Consider the following 16,670-nt stretch of genomic DNA (forward strand, 5'->3'; position numbering starts at 1 on the left):
ACGAGGATGAGGGGAGGGGGAGGAAGGGGGATCTATCTAGAGTGCTGGGAGGGAAAATCCGTGGAAAAGCGGAGCCGGGCCGCGTGTATGTCCCGCCACGAGCAACAGCAGCTTTTGAGAGCGTGTTCGGGCGTCGGTGTACATGTCGAGGGAGGTTGGGGGTTGCGCCGGCGCATCTCCCGTCGCGACTTCGTGGCTCAGTTCAGCGCGAGACACGCCGTGATACACGGCTCGCCGTTCTCAAGTCCCGAGATATCCGCCTCCTTTCGGAGAAACCTCGTGTCTTTGAAAAAACGCAAAATCTCGATAGTCGACTCCCTCGAGTACCATTAGGGGAGGCCTTGGATAACCGTCGCTCTTCGAGTTAAGAAAGCTCGAGGATTAGGAAGCGAATACGCGCGGGACACGTGTGTGGAGGAAACTGACGGAGGGGGACGCGGTTGAAAGGACTGTAATCGAAGAGTAACGGATATCTCCCCTTGATAGACCGATAGAAATTCACGAGGAACGAAAGGTGTGTTATCAGTTTCATTGAAGAAGGTATAGAGCATGCAAAAGAGGAAGACGAGAAGCTGCAACGGAAATCCGGTCGGCTCCTTTGATTAGCATCGTTCTTTAATCGTTATAAGGTTCGGAAACCATTTGCCGGGGTGATTATATAAATTCTTCAAAGTGGTACCAATGTTAAAATGAGGTGGGAGTTGGAGGAAGGATAGGGTTTCCACGAGAGAGTACCTTGAGGACGTATAATTGCGTTAAAGATTTTGATGGACCACAATGAGGAGGGCTGGAGAGGGGCGGAAGCTATGACATCATGAACACCACCTGACTTGGCCACGCGTGATCGAGGTTTTCGTCAGGACCACTAGGACACCAATTGACGAGGGCTGCTCTCGACAAAGCAGATGATGCTTCTGACAAAAAGGGATCAATCGTTGGAGACAGACGCAGGGACGGCAGGAATTTACGGCCAGCGTCGATGAGGTTTGTCCCCTTTCGTTAAGTATTTATTCCAAGACCCTTATGTTTCTGCGAAACCCCTACATCCATCCAAATCCTATTTTCTTGCCAACTCCTCACTTGTATTCTAGTTCTAAATCCTCCTCCAGTATTAAAGCAACCCCTATCCTTCTCATCCTTCGTATGCATCCCAGATATACACCCACTTCTAATGAACTTGATTAGACTCCTATCCCTATCTTGTATACCACATCAGTCTATAAACAACCCCTTTAAACTAACTATAATAGTCTTAGAACCACTTTGTAATTTCATTCCTAATCTATCAATGGCCCATAATTGTTTCACAAAATTCACTTGACCCATTTGTCAATCTTATTTACTCGAATCTCTTCAGGCTTTTTACCCCACACCATTCCTTGGAAGGATTTCAGAGATTTATATTAATCCTGCGGGATCTTCCAACGGACTCACAAACTGCTTAAAAGACATACACAATGATATAACTTTTATTTAAATTAATACAGAAAACCAGCATAATTTCTTCTTTTCTTTTCTTTAATAGTTACTACTAAAATGAATGTTCTTAATATTTCTGTTTTGAATGCATAACTAAATGTAAATTCTTTCTGCAATGTTATTTGGAAAAAATACTTTTTATTAGATCTTTGACTAAGAAAAACTTGAACCGTACGTACAGTACAGTATATTAGAATAGCTATGTACAGGGTCTACGAACTAGGTTTGTTTCTCAGAGCTTGTCTGCGCGTTCATAGCTAGCCCATATATTATGTAGGAGGACAACACCGACGTATCTGTTTTCTCACCTTACATAGATCCTCCTGTCAGAGCCTAGTATCGCTGTGTGTGTTACAAACTGATCGATGAAAGGGATTACACTAAAGGGTTGCGCCTAGAACGCAACAGCCACTTTCCAAGTTTCAAGCAGTACTAGGCCATTTAACGTTTTCAACCATACCCCTTGACTGATGTATTTGCTACTATACTACCATCTCTGCCATTATCGCCTTACGATGGAACGTAAATTTGGACCGAAATTGTACTGATCGTCTCTCCCTTTCTATGCAATTAATTGGCTTAATGATAGCTAGGAAAGCTCGATGTTTGAAGGTATTTCAAAATGAAATACGATCGAAGGCTTTTATAGCTGCGAAATTTAATATTTACCATTGATCGAAGACCGATTGTATTTTAATATCTGCCAGCTAGGGGCTCCTTAAACCGAAAATTCTTTTCTCATCCAACTATACCTCGACAATCAAATGAACAATACCTTCTCAAAAGTTCGATAACGATGAGAGACTTTTTATAATTTTCTACTATCTTGTTTATTTATTTATTTTTTTTTAAACAATCGCTCGTCGCATAGCACTGGAAAATGCTGCAAATAAACCACACACCACCATTGTGTGGTATACAAATAGCCTTAGCGTTTTCGTTATTGATTCAATTTAATTTTGACATTTGCGTAATAAATTCGATTGGACGAAAATTATAAAAATGGATTTGCCAGAATTCCGATGCTCCGAAATTTTACAGTATTAATAGAATTACGGTAAGGAAGATTTATGAATTTCTGAGCAAGATTAATTATTTTGGATTTGTTGCATAAATTGAATCAAATCAGTGACTTCCGATGAAATCCTTAACATTCTCGAGGTTTGCGCGATGGATCCAGCGTAGTTCCGGTACGGTAGAATTGTAAATAATTGTTAATCGAAATTTTAGGTCAGCACTGACATTGCACGGAAATTGTACGGACGTTTTGTGCCACGCGTTTCAACTTTACGAGTTTTCGTTTATGTGGAAGAGGGTTGCGCGCGCATTTTGCTTCTCACATACAGCACGTATACATATTGAATCTTGCGTTGGATGCCGATGCAGGCGTACTATACACAAAAGGTTAATGTATTTCGCCACTCCAACCGCGCCCCACCGGAAATTCATACGACTCGAGGCTAGCAAGAATTTGGAATTTGGAATATATTTGATATTTAAGTTTCATGCTGTATAACTTGTTACATTTTAAAGAAAGTTTCGATTAAACATCGCATTTTACAAACTTTAAAACATTTTTTTAGCTCTCTTGCTAGATATGGCGGAAAACAAATTATTCCTGAAGTTGTTGGAAAGCTGAGAATACGGTTGGTTTTGTATTATATTTGCCTCGGGTGGAGCTTGGACACTGCGAGGCATCCAAGTTTGCGCATCTGCGGCCATCCACACCGGAGACTCGACCTTTGCCATTTCCACCGATCCCAGCCACTACGCTCACTCGCCTATAGATAAAATTCCAATCAGACCCTATTTTATTATAAATATTCTACAAAACACGTTTCACTTCGGCGGATTCATTTAGTTAGCTCAATCTTCACCTACTCTCGTCTCTTAAAAAATAATAATTATCTTTTTTATATTTGATAACTATCATTTTGCGTTGACCTTACTCGCCCTACCCCTTTGATATCATTTATTATTATACTCTCATAACCGAAACATCCTCATTGCCTTATTACTGCAGGTGTTTCTTCACTTTCACAATTTTAAAAGGACTTAAATATTTTATCTCTGTCAGCGTATAATAGACATCCTGAGCTTTATGAGCAATTCTGATTTCTTATTTATGAAAATCGAGACTATAAGTGGAGCATAAAAATTCCTTCACTTACAGGGAAACGCTTCTGTGAAAAAACCTGCATTATCGTGAATCAGGGCTGAAAACTTTGCAAAAACGCAATTGACAAGTTGTTTGCTCGCTCTACTTTTGAAAGGAATCAATTTTTATAGTTAATTCTATGTCTGCTGTTCATCATCTTTCATTGGGAATTATATGATTCTCAAAACAAGTATATATTTTCTTTACATTTCAAAGTAATATCACTCGCTTAATTGACTTGTATTTATTCAATCAAGAAAATTCTTTATCTGTTGATTGTACTTCTTATGTTTTTATATCAAAATTTGGTATACGCTATGATGCCAAACTACTTTACCTACATTTTTCAAAATACTTTATATACGCATGTATTTTATATATTCGCGATTCTATACCATTTCAAAATCATGCTGTCACCTTTAATTAAAAAGGTCTCCTGAACTGATCGAAATATTTTCGCATATTTTATCATTACCTCTAACCGCGGTTGATTAATTTCCATTTTTCAATTTAAATTTATGAGAAGAGCATTTCATGCGTCGATTTCAGTGCAGATATTATTTTAACATGATTATCGAGCTCTTACATGGGTAATCGCGTCTCTTGCTTCACTATGAAGTTTTATACGAAAGCTAAGGGGTCTTATATTATCCAGCTTTTATTGTAGAATTGTGTCTGGGACGATAAAGTAGAGAATCTGGAAAGTTGGAGATCCAGAAGGTGAAATAGCGGTGCAAGAACTGTAGAGCTTACTATTACACGCTTATTCATACCTTCTCTGTCTCTCCTTTTCTCTATAAAATGCACTCCCAGGATATTCACCCTTCGATCCTCCCTACCTCGTACCTTTTTCTGAAATCTTCTTCATTATCTGCTAGATGCAAAACTTATACTGCTCCAGTTTTTATATCGCAAATAATTTTTTAATTGGAATATAAAGGTATATGCATTACTCTTACTGCGATTTGCAGAAATGGCTAATAGAAATGATCATTAATTTATACCTTAAGGTCTTCGAAAATTAAATAAGCTTTAGGCCACAAACCAATCAGTACACAAATTGAGCTTCGAGTTTACCCCCTTGCTCCTAATATTACACGTCACAAATGTAAAATTTCAATTTGCATTTACGTTACCTTCAATTACAGTCCAAAGCAAATATATTACAAACAAATCAGATCAATCAATCATATAAAAATGACAGTATAAAAAATAAATCCTGTTTTGTTGACAAATTACAATATTATTGTAGGATTCGTTTAATTTAAGCAGATAAGAAAGCAAATTTTAATGGGAAAATTATTGGCCAAGCGCGCGCGTCTCATAATTAGAATTTAATTAATCAGCTTGGCAGGACTTACATAAACGAGGAGCAATACCAGTACAACATCTTTTCTGCTATACTTTAATACATTGACGTCATTGGCCTGGGGAATAACGGTGTTTTTCCCGTTTTTCTCAGGTCCATACAATTGCGTCGCGGTAGACGAAAAAAAAGCTACCTCTTCAGTTACAAAGTTTACGACAATAGTTCTCGAGATCTGTTATTTCTTTTTATCCAACGATCCATTCTCTGTCAATTTCGAAACTTGACCAGAGGTTTCTTTGTCAGGTACCTTTTATGGACACGGTACATCGATCCCATGAGACATCCATGATATTCGACTCTTGTGGCAAAAAAAAGACCGTCTAACACTTTACAGGCCACTCAGTTTTCCAGCTTAAAATTAGTGTTTGGAATTGAAGCAAAAAGCGGGCATAAAAGCTAATAAAACAGGACGAGACGTTCCGAAACATTATCCCACAGAAATAATGGATGAGCACAAATTATTAGGAAATTTACAATCCATTAAACGACTTTATGATAAGGGAAATATAAAGTGAAGTGTGAAATGGGTGAGAGGGAAAGGTTAATTAAAATTGATTCAGCGGGAGAAATTACGAGAGATGCGAGAAATACGTAAGAGATGGATGGAGGATAGCGGAGGAGTTGAAGTATGGTTGAAGATTTTGAGCGAATGTCTTTTTGCTCCCCCTCCCCCCGTGATATAGTGGTCGTTGACCTAAAATTCTTCAACCCCTCGCGTCGGTGAGAGTTAAGCGAATGGAAAGAGGGTCAGTTGTACCATTACGTTTGAACCTGCATGATAAGAATCTAACGATACATAAATTTTTCAGAAGCATTGTCAAAAATTCGCGTCAATGGAGAGGAAATACCAATATCTAATCTAAGATATATTTCAACATTGTTCTCCCTTTCCTTCTCTTTACATCGACACTTCGATCCTCCTACTTCAATTTCTTTCCTAGCTTCACGATGAGTAAATGGATCATTGAATTCAGATGCAGTAAATAATATGTAAATATCCTCGACACAATTGAGATTAGCAAATAATAATAAATATGAATTGCAACGCTTGAGAATCCGTTTACGTTGAATGAAGATGCTTCGTTGTACACTGAATTTGTATACATGCACGTGTTCTAGTATATGTTATCTTTTCATTTCATTTAATATTGAGCAGACGATTTATGTACTGTACTATACAGCCAAAAAGAGAATTTACCATCGTGAAAAATACTGCGTACACATAAATAGGATCATATTTTCCATCATATCTCGTTTTCGCTGTTTTTTTTTCTCCCACACACGATTTTTCTCTACTTATTTTACCGATACTCAATTTTCATGCAAAATAACGGTTACGGACTTTATCCAGGGGAGATTCATGTTCCGCCGCGGCTTTTTACCAGTACCCAAACATTGATTTGGTCACCGCTATCAGATCTTTTCCATCCTTTTGGTTTTTCTATTTGCTTAAATTCGTTTAACCATTTCGAGTTTTTTACTCGTCAGACTGGCACAAGTATCGAGTTATTTACATACTTTAACCACATATAAGATTATCTTCGTGGCCTAAGCACGAACACACACGGGTGTACACGCACCATATTTTCATCTATATACTTATTTGTGGTTCAAGCTACCACCGCAACAAGAGAACTGCCTTAAGCATCAACAACGAATAACGAAACTTTTCGCCATTCTCGTGAAATTAAAAATCCATAGATGAGAGAAATAAGAGAGACCAAAAAAAAACTCTCCGTAATAAGGAGAGAAAGCCAAATTTTCCTGATAATAAGTAGGTTTACTTATTATTTGCAAAACACAATTTAAAAAAGTTGATTCCATAATTTTTCATAATTTAATTTTCAGCCACTTTCTTATTTCACAGTTTGGGTGAGTTACAAGGAGAGAATTATAGCATATCCTTTGTTAAAATTAAATTAAAAACTGCTTGATTGCTTGCTTCTCGAGTTTAATCTCAATGAAAAATTTGTGTTTGTGTAATGGGCTGAAGAGGTTGAACTAAGGAACAGGGAGAGAAAGGGGGCTGTAGCTATTATCTGGCTATACATTTTCTGACATCTTGAAAAGCTTTTACCGATGCTCTAAACTCGACGAAAACTCTGCTGCAAGCAGCATCGTCCTTTTAACTTAGAAAGCAGCGTGCTATACAACAACCAACGTAAACTACATCAGCTCCGTACTGACACACATTATACCCTATTTATACATCGTAAGGAAGAATATTTAAACTATTATTCAATGAAAAGCTTCATTCGATTGATCTATAAAATTCTTACTATGAGTCCAATTCAACGTATACTTCTTCTACATTCATGTAGGGAATACGTTTCACATGGCGATGTCGAATCATGTCGTTATATAAATATTTAATCCTGTATCATCATTATCTCTACAAATTCATTCAATAAGTTTTCCAATTTTGTTAGTATCGAGTTTCGCTTAATGAAACGAGTGCAATATTACCAAGTCAATCTGTAAATCAAATTTCTGTAGCACCGGTTTGAATATTAATCGTGATTGTAAATATTGATTTTTTGTGCATACAATTTATTTTAATAAAATATTTTTTGTTCTCCTTATGATGGAGGATGTTATACACAAATCATGTATATCTTAAAAGTTCTGGTTTCGGGAGTACCGTTAGGTTTTGGTAGATCAATTTTCTTACTCGTTCTGTAATCACATCAAAACTTGGTCCTTATTGTTGTTTTCGTATTCTGTCACGCACCAACTGTTCTTAATCAGTTGTGTAATTCCAATTAAACTCGTACCAATCGAGCTACGATTGACTTTAAGTCGCGTTCCCAGTCTGATAGCGTATTCACTTCTGTATATAGAGAGTAATACCATTACCCTATACTGCTATATATGTCGAAGCAAAATGTTGTGTTTAGCAACAACAAAGTTTTGACAGATAAAAAAAGTTAAGTCGAGACGAAAAAGAAACATCGAGTGTAAAATTATTAAATCCAATGATTTTGTAAGAAATCTTGTGGACGTGAGCTGCTGCACACATCTCCAAATTAATTGGTACAGAAAATGGCACGAGAAAAGAATTAGGAGGAAAAAGCTTTAAGATTAACTGAAGGTTATACTCCAAGCTGGCACTTCGTTAAGGGATATATTTCTGAAACTATTATATCACCTAAAAGAAAAGACCGAAAATAGTCCAATAAAACGAATGAAATAGTCTCTGGGGGAAGGAGGGGTGAAAGATTTCAGCAGGCAAAAGGAGTTGATTAATTTCAATCACTGCATAATACATCGTGACCTTCTCGAGACGGATAAAAATGCCGCTTTACGACCTTTTCGCATTTGCAAATCGACCCACAGCATTCTCGCGTGACAATGAGTTTCAAAAGCCTTGAATTTTCCTTCCGCCCAAGAAGATAATAAGCATCCCTTACAATATTTCCGAGCGTGCAGCGGAGCCTAAATATTCAAGATTGCTCGCTCAAGTTTCAACTTTTACTCGTGAATAACCATTTTTTTACATTTTTTTATTGCTGTTCCTGATTCAAAGTAAAAGTAAAGCAAATTAAATATTATGAATATAGCAAATATAATTGATCTATTTTGCATAAGAAGAAAGAGATAGAAGCAGATAATTGCATGAGACACTGAGAAATTTTATCTGGATTTAAAATTTGCGAGGTAAAACAAATTGATTGTGAAATACACTGGAAATAGGATATCTCTGGTATCTCATGACTATCCATATAATAGCGATACTCGTAAACAAATATACTAATGCATATAGTGAAAACTAAAAAATATTGGCACGTATTCTTTTAATCACGTCGCTTACAAATCGGCCGTCGACCAATCTGCATCCAATCGGAAACTCATGCTTGCCGGAATATATTATATTACGTTATTACTCCCAGTAGGGGATCCTAGTGAACCGCAAATTTTAACACAAACGTGCCTCGAGATCAATCAGTGAATTGGTACCGTGCCAAATACTTGAATACAATATACGATATCAAAATTGCCTAATGAGCTGAAGATTATTTCTGATCAACCGTGACAGAAGAGAAGTATTATAATAGATTCCATGCAGTATATTAGAACAAATTTTATAATTGAATTTCATATAATTACACAAAGTGTCCAATTAGTCTCAGTTTTAAATTTGATTTGCGTTTTTTTTTCTTCAATGATAAGAGACTAAGACAAAAAGTTTTACACAAGGGGAACAAAGAAAAAAACGGTTATTATCCTAGTGAGTTTCATACAATAAATCAATGGGAGCTTGTTAAGAAGGTAAATTTATGACTTTTACGTTCTCCTCCTCTTTTTTTCACATCCCATCATCTTTGAGTCTTTTATCTATCTATTTTTGTACTCTAGCAAAAGCCAATGGAACAATGAACAAGTAATACCTGATGTTATTCTACTGGTCGCAATATTTTATTATAACTTACTCTTATTTCTACCGTAGCTACTTTGTATTCTCCCAAGAATTCCTCCTCACCCCTTATTCCCTCTCTTTTCCCCTCGAACACGTAAGCATTCACAAGATTCTCACCTTTTCGTTTCTTTTTCAGCATTGTAACAATTTTCTTCGTCTCCTTTCTTCACTTTTTTCGCAGTTGCCATTATCTTTACGCTTTTCTAACATTTTCCCTTTTTTATCATGACTCATATTACTAATATTTTTATTACCTTCGTAAAAAGTGATCAACGGTACCTATTACTTTTATAGAACGTATATATACTCTACTGATAATAAATGAAAATACCGTTAATGATAACTCCAATGCGGTATGATTTTATCGGGGTAATGTATAGTTAAAGATAGAAAAAAGTTAAATGGTCAAATCTTATCTATGAAAATCATGTAAGCAACTAATTGAGCCACCATTGGGCGTGCAGAACGCAAATCGTGGATGCAGGTTTGAAGGTTTGCTGAGCAAGCGCGTTAAAGTCTGCCACGGGGTGAAATAATGCACAAAGTTATCATTTGGTGTGGTTAGCGATAACATTTTGCAGAGCAGACCGGATATTATTAGAAATAGCTTTCGCAGGGTATTACGATATTTAGCGTTGTAAAAAATTTTATAAACTTCCTGGGTTGATAATATCTCGATATACCCATAGACTGGGAAGGTGCAAACCCATATGATTCACGCATTTTTCGACAGATATCGCCAATAGGGAAAGTTTATCGTGAAACTAGACGCCAGCTGACGTTTATTGGAAGCTGAGAAAATAAATTCTCGTAAATTTTCTCGTTACCGGCACGAATTTCATTGTCGCCAATCTCAGAGTCTCCATTAAAGAATCATTAACAGCTCCCAACGTGGCACTTCTATAGTTTACTTAACGTGGCAATTTAAGTGCATAGCTTTAATGCGTTTCTTTTAAGTAGAATAAATGTTCTTCATTTGCACAACTGAGCTTTTTTCATCCTAAATGTATCCCACTGTGCAACTGCAACTTTATGCAAACGAATAATTTTTGCATTAAGATAACCAACCACAGATTTACCGAGATTTACCTACAAATTCGCATAATCCCTGTAACGAGCATAACCCGATTTTATTACCGAATTTCTATCTAAAATTTATTGGTCATGTATATTTTACCACTATTTCATCAATTTTTAGCAGTAAATATTTTTATTCGTCTACAGAATCGGTGAGCTATTCTTACTACAATGGTTTTATGAGTTTTACACAATCGTTGTGATGACTCTTCACTTGCAACTTTTGTTGAGTTTAAAAGAAAATAATGGGGAATAGTCGAGTATATTTATTGGTATAGAGAGAGAGACGAACCGTGGGTGCGAATTCCGGTAAGTTAGTCAAGCGGACAGTGTAACATCAGCGAAGTAAGCTGGATCAGACAAAAGCACGATATCTCCGTGGAAAATGTTCGAGTGTCTGACGGAAAAACTACTGACCCATTTAACATTTTGCCCCAATACGTATACTAACGCTGACAAATCGTGTTTAACGATCCGCACGATACTTCCTTCTCCTGCGAGGGATTACCGTTCCAGCGTCAGGGAAACGAGACTAAAAATTAAAAGAGGAAATCGAACGAGCTGATGACGAAAGGAAACTGAAATTGCTGATCGATCGGAGGCAGAAAATTGAAAACGCCGACTATACAGCAGCACCGACATAATATAAAATAAGCAAAAAATAAACTAAGAATAATATGCAGAGAAACGCAATAAAGCCTGCAATAATAATTGAAAGGAAGAAGGAAAAATGTACGAGATGAGCTTGAGGATGAAATTTCAGAATTAAGTATTATATATATATATATATATTAATAGAAAGAAAATAGACAAAATAAGGTAAGTACGTCACGAGTGTGGACATTTAATTTATAATACTGTACGCATCGCTACAAAAATTAAACGACTTCCTTGATACGATTTCCACACACATGCACGGATATTCTCTTATTCCCCACCACTACTCTGTCTTTACCACCAGTAAATTTCTTTCAGATGTGACGCGAGCACTACTTTCCATTTTCCCGTCATTCCACTCCTCCCACCTACTTGCCTGCCTTTCCTTTTTTACTGCTTTCTTCCCTGTTTCTCCCATTATCTCCACAGTCAAAAATAACTGGCTGAATGTTGTAAAACTGAATGATAAAAACTTGGTGGAAAACCACCTGAGCTATTCTCTGATATTTCGTGCATTTATGCACCGCTGGGAATCCTTTTCATCCTCTCTACCCTTCTCCATTTCTTGTTTAACTAAAAAGCTATTTCTGCCAATGAAAAAACAGCTTCGCAGCTTTTTAAGTCATTCATTAGCTCCTACAATCTTCCAATTGATCGTCTTTATACTTGGAAACTTTTCATTATCTTAGCTTTGAATTTTAATTACATTGCTGTATCCTCTAAGAGGAAAACAACTTCTCCATTTATATTTCAATTAAGTATACTTATATATGTGCCAATATTTTCCTATTTTTTATGTCTGAAAAATATTTGTGAAATTAATTACTTATATCGATCCTAATTTCAAACATATGGTGCAATTGTTAAATTTCAATCTTTTGTCAGATTGTTTTTTGAGTAACAGGTGTTCTGGTAATGGAAAATTCGATGATAACGGAGTTTAATCGATTATTCCAAATCAACGTTTTTTTCGTAAAAAGTAAATCTCTGTTCATATAGGCAGTAATTGTCGATAATTAGTCAGAAATTGTTTAACAAAATATCTTTGTACAGCAAATCTGATAATTATCAATATCAGCATTTTGATTGCTGGTTTAATTTATGCAATTTTGTAGATTGCTTGTTAAAAAGAATTCAGAATATAGCGGTAATATACCCATTCTGGTCTTCGGTGTATACATACACTCTAGGAATACTAAGATATAGAAGCTGTGTAGCCGGTTATTTTAAGTTGCTCGTTTTCTAGCTAGTGTATATTATCCGCACGAGCTTTCTACGCTTACCTTTTAAATATGTCGAGGTTCCCAAAGCTTCTACAATTTATATTGTACGCAGTATATCCGTTTAAAGGAAACAGTACAGCGACAGTATAATTGAGTCAAATCTCATAAAATTCTAGATATATGTTCGGTTTTGGTTTTATCGCAATTTCTCGGTTCCTTGTCGGGTGTAAAATAAAGTAGTTACCATTGACGGCAATGAATGATAAAAATTAAATACAATACAATTGAAGGAAACACTCTAAAATATCACTATAGTTAATAAAATATGTCTATAAATCATCTGATAACAAATATTTCACGAAACCATCGAAAATGTCATTTTCATTACATATATCATTTAGATATATTTTTTCACTACAGTAAATGCGCATCGATGTCGCACAGCCACCCCGCAGGAATCTTTTTTTAAGCGAGAAATGAAAGTCAGCAAAGCGTTGTTTATCTTTGAAACGCAAACGACCTTGCACTCTAATCCAATAAATATACACTCTACTATCATTGTATAATTGTTTTGCCTCGTAGCTCCCATGGGGTTTTAAACACGCAGTAATTTTCTTCCACGCTGACTTTCGTAGTAGGGGCTTCATATTTGATGTTTTTTCTTTGACGCACGAGCGGCAAACTGTTAAGAGCTACTATAAACACGAGAAAAAGTGAAATTACAGCGCAATGAAATTTGTCGCCAACATTTCTGAGAGCAATACGTGGAAGACATGCAGAGTATGGAGACTGGCAGAATTCGCGCTTATCAATATTTTATCACAATTTATGCTAATGAAAAGAAGCAATCAATGGATTCAATTTCAATTCAGGATTTTATCAATATCTCGAACAGATTTTTATTGCGTGTAATACATTGAAACGCTCTGGTTTCACCAACCAGAATGCGTGAAACTCATGCGAGCGGCAAGCTTTCGCAAGTTTATTGACCTTCTATAGAGAAAGAGTGGGGATGGTGACCTTTCGATTTTGGTTCAGCGCAGCTTTTTTGTATTCAGTTGCAGTAGTTGATCCATGTTTCTTTCACACTGGCTACTGCTCTTTCGCACCCTTTTCTGTCCGTAAAGTTTATATCGATCGTTCCACGGTTAATATTATTAGCGCAAAAGGGGACCTTTGTAGATGGTAGATTTTTAATTGAATATGGTAGTTCCATCGAAAGGAACCAATCGACCCCTACAATATTTTTTGGAATATTTACATGGGTCAGTGAGAAGGTCAAGAGGCCTAAAAGGGTAAATATGCACTTTATTGACTTTTACTCAAATTTATAGCTTAACAAATATCTCACACCCGTAAATATAAGATATTTTCACTCGTGCCTCTTAAAATTTTTACATCGTGCGTTCTAAACTCTACTCGGTTTATCTTGGCTGTAAAAAATATTTCAAGTTTAAAATAAAGTTAATAAAGTAATCGTAAATTATAAAAAGTGAAAAAAATGTTTCCCTCGGTTTGACAGCTTGTTATTTCGGGTGAACAGTTTGGAGATTTCTCAATTTGAACGCGAAAAAGTATAAGGTTGTCCGATGAAATTAATAGGTCCGTTGAAAAAGTGGAAGCCGACGCGAAGATTAAAATGTAGTGAGAATTTAAATTATTGATTACAGCATACATTAATATGAATTTGTAGTTTGCCGATCGCATATGCCCTAGATAATGAGAAAAAAATGAGTGGCTAAATATAAGAATGATGAAGAACGCAATTATGATCAGCTTGGATTGAAGAACCTTGGACGTGTTTAAAAAAAGCGTAATCGTAGCTACTGATTTTTCCGCCATTCTGCTCAATACTGTTATCGTGGCTTGGATCGTGATAGACAGGAGTGTAAGCGCAAGAGTTTTATGTTCTTTCAAACGTCTCACAAGCTCCTCCAATCTTTATATAGATTTATTTTTCTTTCCTAGTCTTCAATTAATCAACCTTGCATGGAACGCATTATTATTTATTTATACTTTACATCTTATAATTTAATACTTTGCTTTTTTCGTTTGAATGAACAGCGTAAATCATAAAATGTACAAAGAATAATTAACATTGCCCTATGTATATCATATACCTATATATATATATATCCTTTCGCGGCCAAGGTTTTTAATTTAAAGGTGCAAAGGCGTAGATGATTTTTAGCGAACACACACAGAAATATTTTTCTGCGAGCGTACGAAAGGGAGGAGAAACGCAAGGTCAAACTTAGCAAAGTTATCGAGGAATTTTCCGAAGGTTGAATGAAAGTATGCTGTCACATATAACAGGATTTCATTCTTCCTGAAAAAATTTATGCAAGCGTACAAATTTATTTTTTGACAAATATCTTCCATATAGAAAAAAAGTTCAATTGCATTGACCTCGGTATTTTATTTAATAAGTGAAAATAATGAGGAAAGCATAGAAAAAGAAGAAGAAGAAGAATAAGAATGGGTGTGGAAATGTGGAGAGATTCTTCACACACAAGGATCCATTATCGTTTAGCCTTTGCACTTCGCAGAGAATGCCAAGGCTCGGCAGAGAAACGGATACATCAGTTTTTAGGGAACGTCATACGATTATGCGGGATAGCGATGAATATGCTCGAGACACTTTTTTTATTACCAAAATGGCGATGCTTCGTATCCTTCGAGACTTCATACATAATGCAAAGCGCCTGTAACTCACTTTACGACAACGATACCACCTTCCTTTATGAAAATCAGGAAAGGAACTCGTCCCTTCGCTTAATCTCGCCTCTTGTAGTTCAGATACTTTTATGAATACCGACTGAGATACCACAAGAAAAAAGAAACTACTGAATATCGATAATAGCGATTTGAGCAAATCTAGAAAATCTCATCGGTTGCAAATTTCGAAACGGTATACATTTCTATAGAGTAATTAAAGTATATAATTGCTGATAATATTTGACGGATTATTCCTGATTGTAGTAATTACCATAAATGTCTATTTTAAGCCAACGTGACATCTGTTACCCAAGCGATGTAGTAGACATACGTGTATTTGAAAACCCTTCGGGATCAAGTGTGGCTATAGAAACTATACCTGCTCATTGAACTTTATCATTGCAGTAAATGATTTACCAAATGTATAGCCATTACGCATAACTATTGAATTATTATCCCCTTTCGTCTTTTGCACTGGCGATGGCAATATTGTGATTAATGTTGGAATATTTAGAAGTTTTATGTCTCTCGGATGGGGTAAATCAATTTTATTTTGCACAAGTAAAGTTCGATATGGCAATTAAAGTTTTATTGCACTTTATAAGCGAATAAAAGGAAGATGGTGAGAGGAAGGGAGGGAGAGTTAAACAATGCGAATAAGAAAACTGTGTCATTTAGCCAAGAAGGAGCATAAGGAATAACAAAAAGAGGTACATGTTCAGCGAGCAACAGGCTTTCCTAATCTAAGCTGAATATGTAAATATGTGCACACAAGCTTCTATAAATATAAGCATTTACGTTTGTTGTGTGAGAAGCTCGGATAAGTATAAGTATGCCATAAAGGAAAATGTGTACTTGGATAAGAGTGGATATCAGTGATTATATTTGTGAAGGTATTGCTCTAGCCTATATGTATTTAAATGTTTACTAAGGTGTTTCCAGCTTGTTTATGTTAGTGCTTGGTTAAGGTGGTTAAGGTTTATGGACGAACTATGTAGATGGTTGCTGAAGTGTACACATTTTAGTCGTTTATCTGGCTATCCATTTGTTTCGTGGTTCGTTGTTCGTGCTTCCGTGTATAATTTTCTATAGGAAATTGTACGGATGTAAAGCTCTTTATGAATACCGCCTGTTAGATATTGTATGTCTTTTTGTATTTGGAGAATAAGTGCTTTTAAAGGGAGAGGCCCCTTTGAAACCGTATACGTATACAGGTGACAAGATCTATATTATAAGGTGGAAGCGAGATATATATTTCAGTTTTAGAAGACTACAACTAAGAACGTTGTTATTTTACGATTTACTTCAAAGCACCAATGACTTGCTGGGTCTCGGAGATACTCGTCATTGTTACTTTTTCTTCTACTACATCCACTTTAGTACCCCTTTCTCAGCATCGCCTCATTTCTCCAAGTTCACCGTGGCATATTAGAATTAATGACCGACGTGATGCTATTCTTACCATAATTTCAACATTTGTTCCCCTTTCACATTTTACAGTTTCCTACGAAATAAATTTTCCCATTTTTAACATCAAATCGTTACTTTTATATATTTTTGTAGAAACAATTT

General features: G+C 36.0%; 1 protein-coding gene across 3 annotated transcripts in view; it reads left to right on the top strand.

Moving 5' to 3' along the window:
- The first annotated feature begins 225 nt into the window (after positions 1-225).
- LOC136776507 (5-hydroxytryptamine receptor-like) overlaps positions 226-16,670 on the top strand; it is a 110,574-nt gene continuing 94,129 nt past the window's right edge. For all 3 annotated transcript variants that reach the window (XM_066732079.1, XM_066732082.1, XM_066732081.1), the window contains exon 1: positions 226-984. The gene's annotated coding sequence lies outside the window, so the exon portion shown is untranslated. The remainder of the gene's footprint in view (positions 985-16,670) is intronic.

This window comes from Prorops nasuta, unplaced genomic scaffold (genome assembly GCF_024137725.1).
Source record: "Prorops nasuta isolate Cenicafe-Biocafe unplaced genomic scaffold, Cenicafe_Pnas_1.2 PNAS00009, whole genome shotgun sequence".
NCBI classification, from domain to species: domain Eukaryota; kingdom Metazoa; phylum Arthropoda; class Insecta; order Hymenoptera; family Bethylidae; genus Prorops; species Prorops nasuta.